Below are 16,054 nucleotides of genomic sequence, written 5' to 3'. Positions count from 1 at the left end.
GGAGGTATGTGAGGCAGGAGTGGTACAGTATGTGCGGCAGGGGTGGTATGTGAGGCAGGGGTGCTGTTAGAGCAGGGGTGGTACAGTTTTGTGGCAGGGGTGTGTGAGGTGTGGGTGGCACAGTGTGTGGCAGGGGGTGGTATGTGGAGGCAGGGGTGGCGTGTGGGGCAGGGGTGGTGATGTGGTGGGGGTGGCACGTGTGGCAGGGGTGGTCAGTATGTGTGGGGTGATGTGTGGGGCAGGGGTGGTACAGTGTGTGGGATGGTGTGTGGGGCAGGGGTGGTACAGTGTGTGTGGCAGGGTGGTGTGTGTGTGTGGGTTTGGTGTGAGGCGGGGGTGGTGCATTATGTGTGTGGGGTGGTGTGTGTGGCAGGGGTATGTGGGGAGTGGTATGTGGGGAGGGGTGGTGCAATGTGTTGCAGGGGTGGTGTGTGTGTGTAGGGGTGGGTATGTGTGGGGGGTGTCAGTGTGTGGGGCCAGGGGTGGTATGTGAGGTGGGGGCGGTACAGTGTGGCAGGTTGGTGTGGCAGAGTTGGTGCAGTGTATGTGGCAGGGGTTAATTGTGTGTGTGAGGGTGGTTTGTGTGGTATGTGGGAGGGGTGGTGCAATATGTGGGCCAGGGGGTGTGTGAGGCAGGGGTGGTGCAGTATGTGTGGGAAGGGTGGTACAGTATGTGAGGCAAAGGGTGGTGTGTGTGAGGCAGGGTGGTGCAGTACGTGAGGCAGGGTGGTGCAGTGCGTGGGGGCAGGGGGTAGTGCAGTGCGTGAGGGCGAGGGGGTACAGTGTGAGGAGAGGGTGGGTGCAGTGTGTGTGGCAGGGGTGGTGCAGTATGTGAGGCAAGGGTGGTGTGTGTGGGCCAGGGGTGGTGCAGTGCGTGGGGCAGGTGGTGGCGTATGGGGCAAAGGGTGGTGCGTGGGGCGGGGTGGTACAGTGTGTGGGAGCAGGGTGGTACAGTGTGTGAGGAAGGGGTGGTGCAGTGTGTGGGGCAGGGAGTGGTGCAGTGCGTGGGGCAGAGGTTGGGTATGTCGTGGGGCAGGTGGGTGGTATGTGGGGAAGGGGTGGTGCAGTGTGTGGGGCAGGGGGGTGGTGCAGTGCCTGGGGCAGGGGTGTACAGTATGTGAGGAAGGGGTGGTGTTGTGGGGGAGACAGTGTGTGGGGCAAGGGTGGTGTGGGGCAGGGTGGTGCAGTGTGAGGCAGGGGTGGGCTGAGTACAGAGGAAGGGTGGTTACAGTGTGGGAACAAAAGGTTGTGTGAGGGCAGGGGTGGTGCAGTGCGTGGGGCAAGTGTTGCAGTATGCTGACCAGGGTGGTGCGTGAGGCAGGGGTGGTACAGTGCGTGAGGCAGGGTGGTACAATGTGTGAGGGTGGTACAGTATGTGAGGCAAGGTTGGTGTGGGGCAGGGGTGGTGCAGTGTGTAGAGGCAGGGTGGTACAGTGTGTGAGGCAGGGGTGGTACAGTGTGTGAGGAAGGGTGGTACAGTGTGTCATGTGAGAATTAGTTGTGTGAGGCAGGGTGGTGCAGTGTGTGAGGCAGGGGTGGTGCATGTGTGAGGCAGGGGTGGTGCAGTGTGTGAGGGGGGGTGGTCAGTGCGTGGGGGCAGGGGTGGTGCAGTATGTGAGGAAGGGTGGTACAGTATGTGAGGCAAGGGTGGGGGTGTGTGGGGCAGGGTGGTGCAGTGTGTGAGGCAGGGAGTGTGGTACAGTGCGTGGGGCAGGGGTGGTGCAGTGTGAGGAAGGGGTGGTACAGTATGTGAGGGCAAGGGTGGTGTGTGGGGCCAGGGGTGGTGCAGTGTGGGGCAGGGGTGGTACAGTGTGTGAGGGGTGGTACAGTATGTGAGGAAGGTGGTACGATATATAATAATAATAATTAACGGTTTATTGAAAAGAACGGCAGCCAGAAGGCTGAAAATATCAGTTAAATATTTGGGAATGGGTTTCGATTTACAAATAATATACAAGTAACATATGATACAAATAAGATATATAATAACTAGATGGAAAAGCTCAAACACAGTGCATTTCAACATAGTGATGCAAAAAGTAGTGTTTACAGAAATACACTGGTTTATAACATGTAATTGATTTTACAATGGTTTGGGGCTGTTCTTATAGCATCAGTTCACGTATGGGCTGGATGCAGTTGTGGTGTCGAACAGCAATTCTCAGGCTAAGCAAGGTGGTGTGTGAGCCAGGTGGTGCAGTGTGTGAGGCAGGGGTGGTGCAGTGCGTAGAGCAGGGGTGGTGTTGTGAGGCAGGGGTGGTGCAGTGTGTGGGGGCAGGGTGGTGCAGTGCGTGGGGCAGGGTGGTACAGTATGTGAGGGCAAAGTTGGCAGTGTGAGGCAAAGGTGGTGCTGGAGGCAGGGGGTGGTACAGTATGAGAGCAGGGTGGTACAGTGTGTGGAGGCAAGAGTGGTGCGTGGGCAGGGGTGGTACAGTATGTGAGGCAGGGTGGTACAGTGTGTGGGGGCAAGGTGTGCTGGGGCAGGGGTGGTGCAGTATGTGAGGCAGGGGTGGTGCAGTGTGAGGCATGGGTGCGTGGGGCAGGGGTGGTGCAACGATGTGGAGGCAGGGTTGAGCACAGTATGTGAGGGCAAAGGGTGGGTGTGGGAGGCAGGGGTGGTGCAGTGCGTGAGGGCAAGGGTGGCACAGTATGTGTGGGGGGTGGTGTGAGCAGGGGTGGTGCGTCAGGCAGGAGTGGTGCAGTGCGTGGGAGCAGTGGTAGTGCAGTGCGTGTGAGGCAGGGGTGGCACATATGTGCGGCAGAGGTGGTGCAGTATGTGTGGCAGGGGGTGGTGCAGTGTGTGTGACAGGGGGTGGTGCAGTATGTGTGGCAGGGGTGGTGTGTGGGGGGGGTGGTGCTTGAGGCAGGAATGGTGCAGTGCGTGCAGCAGGGGTGGTGCAGTGCGTGAGGCCAGGGTGGTACAGTATGTGTGGCAGGGGTGGTGCAGTATGTGTGGCAGGGGTGGTGTGTGAGGCAGGGGTGGTGCGTGTGGCAGGGTGGTGCAGTATGTGTGGCAGGGGTGTGTGGGAGGCAGGGGTGGGTGCAGTGGTGAGGCAGGTGTGAGGCAGGTGGTATGTGTGGCAGGGGTGGTACAGTATGTGGGCAGGTGGTGCAGTATGTGTGGCAGGTGGTGTGGAGGCAGGTGGTGTGGAGGCAGGGAATGGTGGCGTGAGGCAGGGGTGTGCGTGTGAGGCAGGCAGTATGTGGCAGGGTGGTGCAGTGTGTGGCAGGGGTAGTATGTGGCAGGGTGGTGTGTGGAGGCAGGTGGTGCGGAGGCAGGAATGGTGCGCGTGGAGGCAGGAATGGTGCAGTGGAGGCAGGAATGGTGCAGGCAGGAATGGTGCAGTGTGAGGCAGGGTGGCAGCGGAGGAAGGGGTGGTACAGTATGTGAGGCAAGGGGTGGTGGTGGAGGTGTGGTGTGTGGAGAGGGTATGTGCAGTGTGTGTGGGCAGGGTGGTACAGCATGTGGAGGTCAGGAGGCAGGGGCAGGCAGTATGTGAGGCAAGGGGTGGTGGGAGGCAGGTGGTGTGTGTGAGGTGGCACAGTATGTGAGGCAAGGGTGGTGTGTGGAGGCAGGTGCAGAGGCAGGGTACAGTATGTGGGAGGCAGGTAGGCAGGGTGTGAGGCAGGTAAGCAGTATGTGTGGCAGGGGTGGTACAGTATGTGGAGGCAGGTGCAAGGTGAGGCAGGGGTAGGCAGGCATGTGAGTATGGCGGTGTGAGGCAGGGGTGGTGTGTGAGGCAGGGGTGGTACAGTATGTGAGGCAAGGTGGTGTGTGTGGAGGCAGGGGTGGTGCAGTGAGGAGGCAGGGTAGTACAGCATGTGTGGCAGGGTGGTGTGGGAGGCAGGTGCATGGGGAGGCAGGGTGTGGAGGCAGGGTGGGCATGAGGCAGGGTGTGCATGAGGCAGGGTGGTGCAGTGTGAGGCAGGGGTGGGAGGCAGGTGGTGAAGTGTGAGGCAGGTGGTGGCAGGAGGCAGGTGGTACAAGGGAGGCAGGTGGTGGAGGTGGTGAGGCAGGTGGCAGGAGGCGAGGGGTGGGAGGAAGGTGCAGTGTGAGGCAGGTGGTCAGGCATGTGAGGCAGGGGTGGCAGTATGTGAGGCAAGGGGTGGTGTGTGGAGGAAGGGGTGCAGTGTGTGGAGGCAGGGGTGGTGTGTGAGGCAGGTGGTGAAGTGCGGAGGCAGGGGTGGTGAAGTGCGTGAGGCAGGGGTGGTACAGTATGTGAGGCAGGGGTGGTGGTATATATAGCCAACATGCAATTTTCTTATCAAGGCTCCACAAGCTCAACCGTAGTCCATTGTATTTCGATGAGAGACTTGAGTGTCTTACCAAGTGCAACCCCGGGCCAAAATACATGCCCACGCCCTGGGCCAAAATATCTGCCCACACCACTGGACACAGTGCAGTCTGCTCCTCTCCCTGGCCACAGTGTTACCCCACCCGACCACAGTCCACCCCCACACCCCACCACAGGACCCCACCTGACCACAGTGTCTACCCTCACCCTGACCACAGTGTCTACCCCACACCCCACCAGTGTTCACCCCCACCCCTGACCACAGTACCTCACCCCTGACCACAGTGCACCCCCCTGACCAGTGTCCACCCCACCCCTGACCACAGTGTTCACCCCCACCCCTGACCACAGTGTCTACCCCACCCTGACCACAGTGTCTACCCCACCCCTGACCACAGTGTCTACCCCCCCACCCCTGACCACAGTGCCTACCCCCACCCCTGACCACAGTGCCTCCCCACCCCTGACCACAGTGTCTACCCCCACTGACCACAGTGTCTACCCCACCCCTGACCACAGTGTCTACCCCCACCCCTGACCACAGTGCCTACCCCCACCCCTGACCACAGTGTCTACCCCCACCCCTGACCACAGTGCTCACCCCACCCTGACCACAGTGCCCACCCCACCCCTGACCACGTGCCCACCTCACCCCTGACCATGGCCTGGTCCCCATCCCTGGCCATTGAGTCTGGCCCTCACCCCTGGCCACAGTATCTGTCACTTCCCCCAGCCATACTGTCTGACCCCCTCCCCTGGCCAATGTGTCTGCCGCCATCCTAGCCACAGTGTCTGCCCCCATCCCTGGCCACTGAGTCTGGCCCCCACCTTTGGCCACGATGTCTACCCCAACCCCTAACCAAGGTGAGAATTAAGCTCCAGGTGTTTTCACATCTGCCGCCAGTGTTAAGATTGTCATAAGTACCCCGCCCCCCCCTCCCAAGGCCATTTTTTTTTACGGGGATTAGCCCAACCGGGCACAGGTCACTGACCCACATCGGGGCCTGGGGTGGGGGGGGGATCAAAATGTAATAATAATAATAAATAATAGTCATAATAATTCATAATAAATGAAATTTATGATAAAACAAACAAAAATAAAATAATAATGATAATAATAGTAACTAATAATAATAATATTAATATTAATAATAAAGAATTATAAATACAAAAATGAAAAAAAAAGATCAAAAGTGAGAAACGATATACAGTATGTATGTTGTGTTGTCAATGGTAAGAGAAACAATTGAGACCCTGCAATTGCGTGTAAATGAGGCAGAAAGTAAGATCAGCAACCTGGGACTTGGTCACAATTTTGGTGATGCCATATGGTAGCAGGGTCTACCATTAGACAACACATCCCTCGAAGTCATTAAACTGATCCTTGAAGAAAATTTGACGTGAGAATCTTGTGGCAGCTGACGTTGTAGTTGAGTTGCCAATTCATGAATAGCATTTTCTTCGTTATTTAAACAATATACGAACATTTGGAAACTTCTTCTAACCTTAAATAACAATGAATAGTTTATTATTAAAAAAATTTTACCTTTGGTTTGTTTAATATTTATCCTGACAGTGATAAAGCCGAAAATAGATCCGCCAATCACAATCACCTTTACATACAGCCTTCATTTACCAAGTATTGCCAGGTAAAATTGCGAGAACGAGACCCAGGGTGGGGTAGGGGCATCTTTGGTTGACTGTACGAGGTGGGCAGGAGTGAGGACTTCAGCTGATCCACCCTGCGTAGATTTTTTTTTAGATTGCCCCCAAGGGGGCTAGTTTATTGGGCTCCCCCTTACATCCTGTGCAAGGTGAAGCCCAGAAGCGTTTACAACGCCCATCTGGGAAGCATGCGGAGTTCATGCTTGCCTTTATGACTCGTGTATTAAGGGCGTAAAAGCCTGATGGGTCATGGGTTTTGTCAGCAAGTTACATAAAGTGACAGAATGATGAGTGTGTGGGGGGAAAATTCCCGGTACAATTTATCTGTTTATGACAAAGCGTGGCAGGTCCCTAATAATGTCAAGTGCCAGGCCATAGGCATTGACAATATTGAAGGACATACCTTTTAGTGCGATTGTGATGGCGTGTACGTCGGTAGTGTCGGTTTCAAGGGGGGCGTCAAGAGGTTGGTAGGGGACGTCCTTCTTGGCGTAGATACGTAGTCCACTAGCATGTCCGCATGGTGGTCAATTGATGTGGAGAACTGGAGTGGATGGGTCCCAGGTGCCGGCATGCCGGTAAGGGACTGGGAGCCGGGGATGGTGTCATCGTGTCCATGAGCGAGCGGTGGGTGGGCAGGGGCCGCCGAGCATGGGGCAGGCTCGGTGTGGACGCCAGCAGTGGTGCCAGGCGGCGGTGGAGTAGGCCGTGAGCATGAGGGGCACACAGGAGAGCTATCAAGTAGTGTCAAACCAAAGAGGGGGGTGACTGGGTAGCAGCTGGAGGCAGGGGTAGTCTGTGTAGGTTGGAGATGGCGGTACAGAGTTTATCAAAGAGTCTTTCAACACGGTTGGTAAATTCGTGTAAGAGGGATATCTGTGTCGAGTCACTGGAGGAGGGTTGTGGGGGGTTATCGGTGGGAGCACAAGGCCCGACAGCGTCAGAGTAGAGACGGGAAGGAGGCCCAGTAGTAGATGAGTTAGGAGACGGCCGGGACTGCTGTATTGCAGCCAGGTGAGGCCAGGCAGGGGCAGGTGTTGTTGAAGAAGGTGTTGCTGGAGACAGAGAGGACGCAGAGGATATTTTCTCAGTATATGGATGAAATATCACAAGAAAAAGACAGCAGGATCAAGCATTAAATATTTACACTTTCCAAAGGAAAAACAATTTAGACAGAGGTGGGTTCATTCCTGTTGCCGAGTTGATGACACCAATGCAGACAGTACAGTGGTGTGCTCAATACATTTTAAGGAACATGACTACAGAGATGCCCTAATATGTCGGTCACTTATAGGGTTGAACAAAATGTTCCACAAGTCTTTTAATCTTGAATTCATTCTAACTAGAAACTAGGTAAAGATTGTCTGGAGCATTTGTTTGGGTGCATAAGACAGATACATGGAACCTACGACCATCAAAATGCTGTGGAATTTAAATTAAGGCTCAAAAAGTTACTCCTGAGAAAAGACGTTTCGCTAATTTCTGAGAAATTTAACACAGCTAATGATAATTTTGACCGCTTGTCAAGAAATATTGGTCTAAGACAAACAAATGACAGAGAGCTGGCAGTTAAATGGTGAGTTTGATGAAAACCTAGGATTGTATAAACCCTGACAATAAAGCAATAGATTTAGTCATAGAAGAGGAAGCTCTTAGGTACGTTGGTTGCAATATTGTAAGAAGGTTTTGCGTGAAATGCCCCCACTTAGGCCAGAAAGTCACTGTGTGCACAAAACATGGACAGGAGAAATAAACAGAGGTGATCTGTATGTTCCATCTGACCCTCTTAACCATTATGAGAGACGTATTGAAGGCTGTACATGGGGACAGTCTAATGGAGGGGAAAGACTGTTTCAAAATAATTGTCTGAGATAGAGAGTTGATGTACCCCATGATGTTTTAGCCATCTTTGCCAAAATATCTGTGTTCTTTAAACTGAACAGTAGTCTATCTATATAAAACAAAGAAGTATGTCTGTTTGTGTGTGTGTCCGCACGAGAATCTCGGAAACTACTTTACCGATCTGTAGTGATGATGGATGGTGTTATATGTAGTGATGGTGGATGTTGTTAGATGTAGTGATGATGGATGGTGTTATATGTAGTGATGATGGATGTTGTTAGATGTAGTGATGATGGATGATGTTAAATGTAGTGATGATGGATGATGTTATATGTAGTGATGATGGGTGGTGTTATATGTAGTGATGAAGGATGATGTTATATGTAGTGATAATGGATGATGTTATATGTAGTGATGATGGGTGGTGTTATATGTAGTGATGATTAGACAATAAAATAATAACAGTTTAATGCTAAAAAAAATATACTTTGTTGTACCGTTGTAGTAAAAAACATGGTGGAACTTACATACACCGTTAATGAACTATTGATGGAAGAAGTTTTGGGGACTGAACAGTGAGACAATGTGGAGCCTCCCGGAGGGTGGCATCCTACCGTTGCCTTGCGGATGAGCCGCCCGGAGGGCGGCGATTCTGCTAGTATGAGGATAAATAAGAAAACAAGTAAGATTGCAGAAGTGAAAATAGAAAATTTATGAAAATATCAAAATTATAGTAGGAAAAAAAGATTGCCTTGGGTTATAGTTGATGTAAATCATATACAGTATGTTATTTATTTAAAAACCTATGTGTGTAAACAAAATATAAGTTACCATGATATATTTATTCCCCTTTTAGATGCATACACACTAATACGGAAACATTTCAGAGGAGGCAGCTATGAACCTAAGTGCACAGATATTTTGCACTGAAATAAGCGTAGGAATATCAGGAAATAAGTAAGAATATTCAAATAATGGCAGCTCTTCTTCCCTCGGCAATGATGGGACGAAACTGGCTAGACCCTTTATGACACCTTTTTTTGATAGCCTCTCTTACTATGGCTACCCCCCCCCCCCTCCTCATACCAGGATATAGGAAGCAGGGTTATGATGATGATGATACTACTGCAAAGATAAACAAACTAGTGGAGAGAAAGACAGCCATAGTTCAGGTGACGTCACTGAGCAGAGGGAGCGTAAACTGGACCACTGTCCGTCCGACCTGTCTACATTGACCTTGTCATGGAACAACCAAGTAAAAGCGCCTCCAATGAATATGTATCTTGCTAAAGAGTAAAAAATCAAATGAAAAGGCCACTTCAATCTTCGATGACTTTACCTGGCTACTTTGACACCAAGCCGTCTGTTTTCCCGCCAAAATATTCGGTGTCGTCCGGTGGTTATTTCTAATCCAATTTTTCTCTTCTTTTAAATCTACTTTCTTTCATTCATCAATTTATCCATGTTTCCACTTTATGTGATATAAACTAAACGAATAACTCGCTAAATTGAAAAGTTTAAAGGCACACGTGATACCAAAGACCCCCCAAACTTAGCTCACAGCAGCTGTGATGGAAGGCTATTATGACAAAATGCCCTAGACGCTATGGAACATGCATAATAGCGAGGGTAGGACAATAACTCTCATCGAGCAAACCTAACCTAACGTAAAGTTAATGTGACACCTAACCTAAAGTTGATAGTAACACCCAACCTGTCCGAAAAGATTTTGTCTGTGTACCACACTAAATACGCTCTCCACAGTATAACACTTTTTGTGTGTGTGCCTTCCATAATAATGTTATTTTCTCGGAGAAAGTACTTAAAAATATTGTAAAATCACCTTTTGTTGTGAAATATGATTTGTTGTCTTATTAGTTATGAGGCATAGAATCTATATACTGTATATAATTTATATACTGTATATAAATTTTCAGTTGTACAACAATTTTCACTACATATTTACGTTCTCGAATTATCAGAACATGAACAAAGGGAGAGGGCAGGTTTTCGCGAGGGGGGACTGCGTAAAAATCTTTACAGCCATCACTGATACTAACTTGTAAGTCATATACAACACTTATAAAACCTTTGCGCAGTTTAGAGATTCCTCGGCACCCCGTCTGGAGAGATAGATATATCAGTGCCATAAAGATAATGTTAAAAAAAAGAAGACATCAAATGCCTGGTTTATTTAGATTCATATGCTAAAACAAAAACAAAATGAAAACCTTAAATCAACTTGTAACCATATTGTTTCCAAGAAATTCATAACTTCTATAAAACCAGAGAAAATTTTCAAAGACCTTTATGCACCCCCCCCCCCACACACATACACACAAAAATACATCTCAGCTGTGAATTTAGGCCAGTCGTACTACTGAGAGCGACGTTGTGTATTGGATGTGAGCACACGTTACCTTGCTGAATGATCTTAACCAGCAGAACCGAAAATGTGCACCTGGACATCTTGATTTTTTTTTTAATTAATATCAGTCTAGCTGTTGAAAACTGGCTGCTCCTTCACGCTGTAATACAAATAATGACACGTAAGCCCAGCAGTATTAATATATTTATTTTGGCAATTTTGATCAGTACTGGCAACTGAAAATTTTAACATCAACTATAGTTAGTATTAACACGAATATATCTACTGTATATACACGAGGTTTCGAAGATCCTAACGATGATTGATAAGGTCACATTCGGTAACATCCTTCTCACATCTGAACTAGGTTGGGGATCGAACCAGCGATATTGTGTACAGACTTGCGCGCGATACTGCTGCACAGTGCGAACTTTCTGATGACTCGAGTACAGAAAAAATAAACATCACTAGACTGAAAACTGTACAATACTTTACATCTAGCATGATTCTTCCCTATACTATACTGTACTGTCGTTTTTATATTACTGTGTAAGAGTTCGTTCAAACCCTGAGAGCACACCAAAAACGCTGAGAATTAAACACATTAATAATGTTTAAAATATTCTCGCTGTCCCGATAAAACCAGTAAAACAATTGTGGTCGATAACAAGACAAAAGTGGTCGAACATGACTGTGGACGTCACTCTTACAGTGAATCTCGGCCTCCACTTTCAGATGAAAATGACAACCTAATAATATAAACTACGTGAAAGTGAAAGTGGATCTCATAAGCATGACTGCCCGTTGGGGAAAGTGTGGATACAGCACATTGTATACGAAGCCTTCGGTACATAAGGAGGCACCATGGACGGCACTACACTTGACCAGCTTCACTACCCAAAGTTGTAAACTTAGATACCCATTTACAGGGTGGAACAAAAGGCGACCGCCGCGCTCTAAACAAAGTAAAACGCCACTGAACGCATGATTATCTTGCTAGCAGCATTTTCAACGTACTATACATTGAGGCCATTTACACTGAGTGTCACGTGAACAAATTAAAAAGAAAATACGTAATAATTTTCAATGAAGTAGACATAATAATTTCTAAGTACGTACTGTATCTGGGTAAGAATCCCTGAGCTACTTGGAATCTGTCATTCAAATTACTTGAGCTATTCCGAAACAAAGTAATTAAGAAATGAGTGATTGTTATTGCTGGTGGTGAACGTGGGCCTGACAGGGTGGCGGCATCGATCAGCTGATGTGCAGCACGTAAACATTAGTTGGTCGCCCGGCAGCGTTGGGCACTGATCAGTAAGCTTCGTTAAATGTGTTCAGGTCGGTTTTAACACAGAATTTCTCTAGTTTCCCAGTTCTCAGGTCAAAAACAACCAAAATAGACGAGAAATAAAACAAAACAGTTAGTAACACAGAAAAAGATGTAGATGGGAGAATCAATTATACAGGGATGAATGACAAGTATAAGCAACTATAAAAAATAAGAAACGCGTTAAGTATATTAAGAGTACAAGAGGCAAAATACAACAATAAGGAAAAGAAAAACTCCGTCTCTGACATGTGTGCAGGAGAGGCGCTAAAAAGTACTATAGTATCAGTGTCAATGGGAGAAAATACACCGTAAAGGGGGAAAAAGTGAAAAGCAAAAAAGCGACAATAACATAAAACCTACTTACATGACTAACTACCAACAGGAGGAACAAGGATGTAAAGATGAAGGATAGCAAGTGAGATGAAACCATTCAAATACCGATACTGTATATCAAATAAGCAATTAAGACGAGAACTAATAATTTAACAGGGTAAAGGAAAGATCTGTGAAATACTTGGAAGAAACAAGCTGACAAAGAGATGAGAGCACAAGGCTTCAGGTAGGTAGGTGGGTGTATTAGGCAAGAGGCAGGTGGGCAGGGAGGCTGGCGACACTAGCCTCAGGCTACAACAATCCCGCCACTACCACCCTGCCACCACCATCACCTTGCTGCTCTACGATAACAGTTATCCACCTGACATCCCATTCATTCTTTTTTCCTCTTCACCACAATACTCTTTTTTTTACACCTCACTGAAATGCGATATTCATCAAGTGAAATAATATAAAAAATATATTAAAAACAAAAACAAAATGGCATATGCTGAAATAGACGAAAAAAATCGGCACGCTTCTCTGGCGCCCGAAGGGAGGGGCAGCCGCTAGCTACCGCCCCCCCCCGCTGCCACCAGAACCCTGATAATTCCCTTACATGTTCACTTGTTTCTTCTTTCGCTCGAGTTTCTTCAACATATCACTCTTATAACTGTTTCTATATTACTTTGAGTGAATGAATGACGGATTGTGAGTCACAACTTGATGACGTCACCAAACATTGGCTCTGACACTGAGTGGGCTGACACTCCACACAGTGCCACCCCCAAAACATATCCACCCGTGTTTACAAATGGCATAATACACCGTAAATTATATAGCATACACTTCAACACTTATTGTTATAATCCACATAAAAGTATAACGCAGAGAAAGTCGATACCATGGTGTCACCGACTTAACCATACGTCTGGCAGCGAGGTCAGGGGATCGCCCATTCTGTCCTTTACTGTTGGCTCCAGAACTAAACTCTAGCTAGCGGCGCCAGGCCAAATTTTCATCGATTTTCCTGACTTTACACACGTTTTTAACACAGGGTACTCTATTATCTGCTGTCCCCGACCCTTTATACAGCCACTGGGCAGCTCAAAACAGCGAGGCTAAGAGAGAACATACCTGAAAAAGGCAGAGAACCGAGGAGGTGTTGTCCCCCACCCGCCCCTAGGCTTGAGCACTCACTAGTGGCTGGCTGACTGCTCCTCAGGTACACACTGCCGACCGGCATGTACGTACGTGCGTGTGTACGTAGGGTGGCAGACACGTACACTGTGGTAGGGCTAAGTACTTGTGAGTATGTACGGTGTTTTTGTATGCACATGTTACAGTTATTAAGTGTCTGGGTATGTGAGCGTATGTTTGTGTGCGCATGTTTCACGTTTGCATAATGTACTTAGGTGCTTGTGAAGTACATTTATGTACAGCATACACAGTGAGGTAGTAGATCATATCACGTGCGAAGATAACAGTACATTCGTGATCGAGGTGTGGATACATGGATGCTAACTGCGTATGCATGTCGTTATGTATGTGTAGTACACGTGCACAGGAACTAATGTGAGAGTGGATGTTCAGTACATTTCTGGCTATAAATGTTTTTGCCTTCATTACTAACACACTCTTATCACCATGCTTATAAAACGAAGACAACACATCCCTATCTTCACCATATTTAATATAATAATGGAGCCAACAGTCATCCCTGTTATCACTATACTTATATAGTGAAGAAAACCTTAACATCATCACCATACTTATAGAATGAAAAAAACTGACTGATTTTGGATTGCCTTCCCCAAACCGAGAAGAACCAGGACTTGCAAACAGGGAGTTGCTCAGAGAGACAGACTACACAGTTGAAGTTCTGGTGAATTTTCTTAAACAAAATGAGCCTCACCCTGTGCCTGATCAAGTAAATGCTTATGAACAGATCTTGCAAGCGATACAAGCGGAGCAGGGAGGTATGATCTTTCTCGATGCACCTGGCGGGACAGGAAAAACATTCCTGATCAACCTTCTGTTGGCCAAAGTATGTCATCAGCGGAAAATTGCTCTTGCTGTGGCATCCTCAGGCATTGCTGCAACACTACTAGAAGGAGGACGTACTGCGCACTCAACTTTTAAACTGCCTCTCAACCTCGCTCACAATGAGAATCCAGTGTGCAACGTCAAAAAAGGATCGGCAAAGGCAAAACTCTTAGAAAAATGCAGCCTCAAAGTCTGGGATGAATGCACTATGTCTCACAAGTTAGCGTTTGAAGCATTGGACAGGACCTTGCAAGACATACGAGAAAATGACTAGCTCATGGGTGGCATTACAATGGTCATTGATGGAGACTTTCGCCAGACCCTACTTGTTATTCCTCGAAGCACTCCAGCTTATGAACTGAATGCGTGCCTCAAGGCATCATACCTTTGGAGAAGTGTTCAGACACTCACCCTATCCACAAACATGAGAGTACATCTACAAGGAGATCAGGATGCTGGACGGTTTGAAATCTTCTACTACAGATTGGGAATGGAACTTACCCTGTTGATTCAGAAGGACAAATAATCATTCCTCAAGGATGTGGAAATGTTGTAAAGTCCTCAACTGAGCTCACTAACATGGTCTACCCAAACATTATCCACCACTACAAGGATCACAAGTGGCTGCGTGAACGCGCAATTCTGGCACCAAAGAATGAAACAGTGGCTGAAATCAACATGACTCTACTCAGACAGCTTCCAGGCAGTGAGACCTCATTCAAATCTGTTAATACAGTAATCGACCAAGACCAAGCAGTCCAGTACCCTGCAGAATTCCTTAATTCTTTGGAGCCCGCTGGAATGCCTCCTCACCGCCTCACTCTCAAGATTGGAACTCCTATAATGCTCTTTAGAAATCTTGAACCACCAATCCTCTGCAATGGCACAAGACTGGTGGTGAAGAACATGATGCCACATGTACTGGAAGCTACAATGCTGACAGGAAAGGCTAAAGGAGAGGGCGTTTATATACCAAGGATACCTCTCATCATCAGTGACCTGCCATTTGAGTTCAAGCGACTTCAGTTCCCGGTTAAAGTGAGCTTTGCCATGACCATCTACAAAAGCCAGGGACAGTCCCTAAAGATGGTTGGCCTAAACCTTGTGTTTCCATGCTTCTCTCATGGACAGTTCTATGTTGGATGCTCCCAAGTGGGAACTGCCAAAAATCTGTACATACTTGTTGCTAATGGCAAAACCAAAAATGTGGTCTACCTTAATGCACTACAGTGAGACAATGTGGAGCCTCCCGGAGGGTGGCGTCTGCTAGTAATAATAATAATAATAATAATTATAATAATAATAATTAATAAAAATCAATAGAAATATATAAAAATTAAAAATTAAATAAAAATAATAATAATAATAACCATAAATAAATACAAAAACGGAGAAAAATAAATCAAGATTAAGAAACGATATATAGTATGTATGTTGTGTTGTCAATAGTAAGAGAAACAATTAAACCCTGCAATTGTGTGTAAATGAGGCAGAACGTCAGATCAGTAACCTGGGACTTGGTCACAATTTTTGTGATGCCATATGGCAACAGGGTGTACCATTAGACTATACATTTGCTTCCAATATCATCCCAGGTGCTAGTACCTCCCTATTGGGTAGCTGCCTACTACCAGGGATATAAACCTGATGTACTCATCATAACTGTATCTGCTAATGATTATTGTGTGAATTACTGTAAATGGGTTAACAGGAATTCAATTGTCCCAGGTTGAGTATTGAGACCATAAATCTTACTATCTCCAGTATTATTGTTTGTGCTGTACTGTATGTGAGCAAACCAGATGTACTCACAGCTGAGATGTGCTGGTATATGTTTCCCTGTTAATCAAGCAATAGCTTGGTGCGATAAGTAGTCTAATATACTATAGGACTAGCCGTGTGTCTGTCTGTCTGTCTGTCTGTCTGTGTGTCTGTGTGTCTGTTCTGGGCAGCCGAAATGGCACAATCGTTTTTCATCAAACTTGGTGGAAAAATCGCAAAAAAATCGTAGAGTGGAACAAACCTGGTCCCATGTCGATGGTTTCTTTAGGAAGGCATTAATTAACCATTTTAATTAAGCTGGCAAAAGATGTCGCTGTACGCTGTCAGCCGGACGATTGCAGTTATCGTACGGCTCCCCCCCCCCCCACTTTTTCTCTTAGCCTACTTTTTTTCATGTTGTTTGGATTAGTA

The 16,054-nt window shown here is 47.3% G+C and overlaps 1 protein-coding gene across 3 annotated transcripts in view; it reads right to left on the bottom strand.

Moving 5' to 3' along the window:
* Positions 1 to 13,030, bottom strand: part of LOC121872454 (longitudinals lacking protein, isoforms H/M/V-like) — a 106,825-nt gene extending 93,795 nt beyond the window's left edge. For all 3 annotated transcript variants that reach the window (XM_042375221.1, XM_042375224.1, XM_042375223.1), the window contains exon 1: positions 12,953 to 13,030. The gene's annotated coding sequence lies outside the window, so the exon portion shown is untranslated. The remainder of the gene's footprint in view (positions 1 to 12,952) is intronic.
* Positions 13,031 to 16,054: the final 3,024 nt, after the last annotated feature.

Source organism: Homarus americanus, unplaced genomic scaffold (assembly GCF_018991925.1).
Source record: "Homarus americanus isolate GMGI-L3 unplaced genomic scaffold, GMGI_Hamer_2.0 scaffold11302, whole genome shotgun sequence".
Classification (NCBI taxonomy): domain Eukaryota; kingdom Metazoa; phylum Arthropoda; class Malacostraca; order Decapoda; family Nephropidae; genus Homarus; species Homarus americanus.
This window is presented reverse-complemented; position numbering and strand designations above follow the sequence as displayed.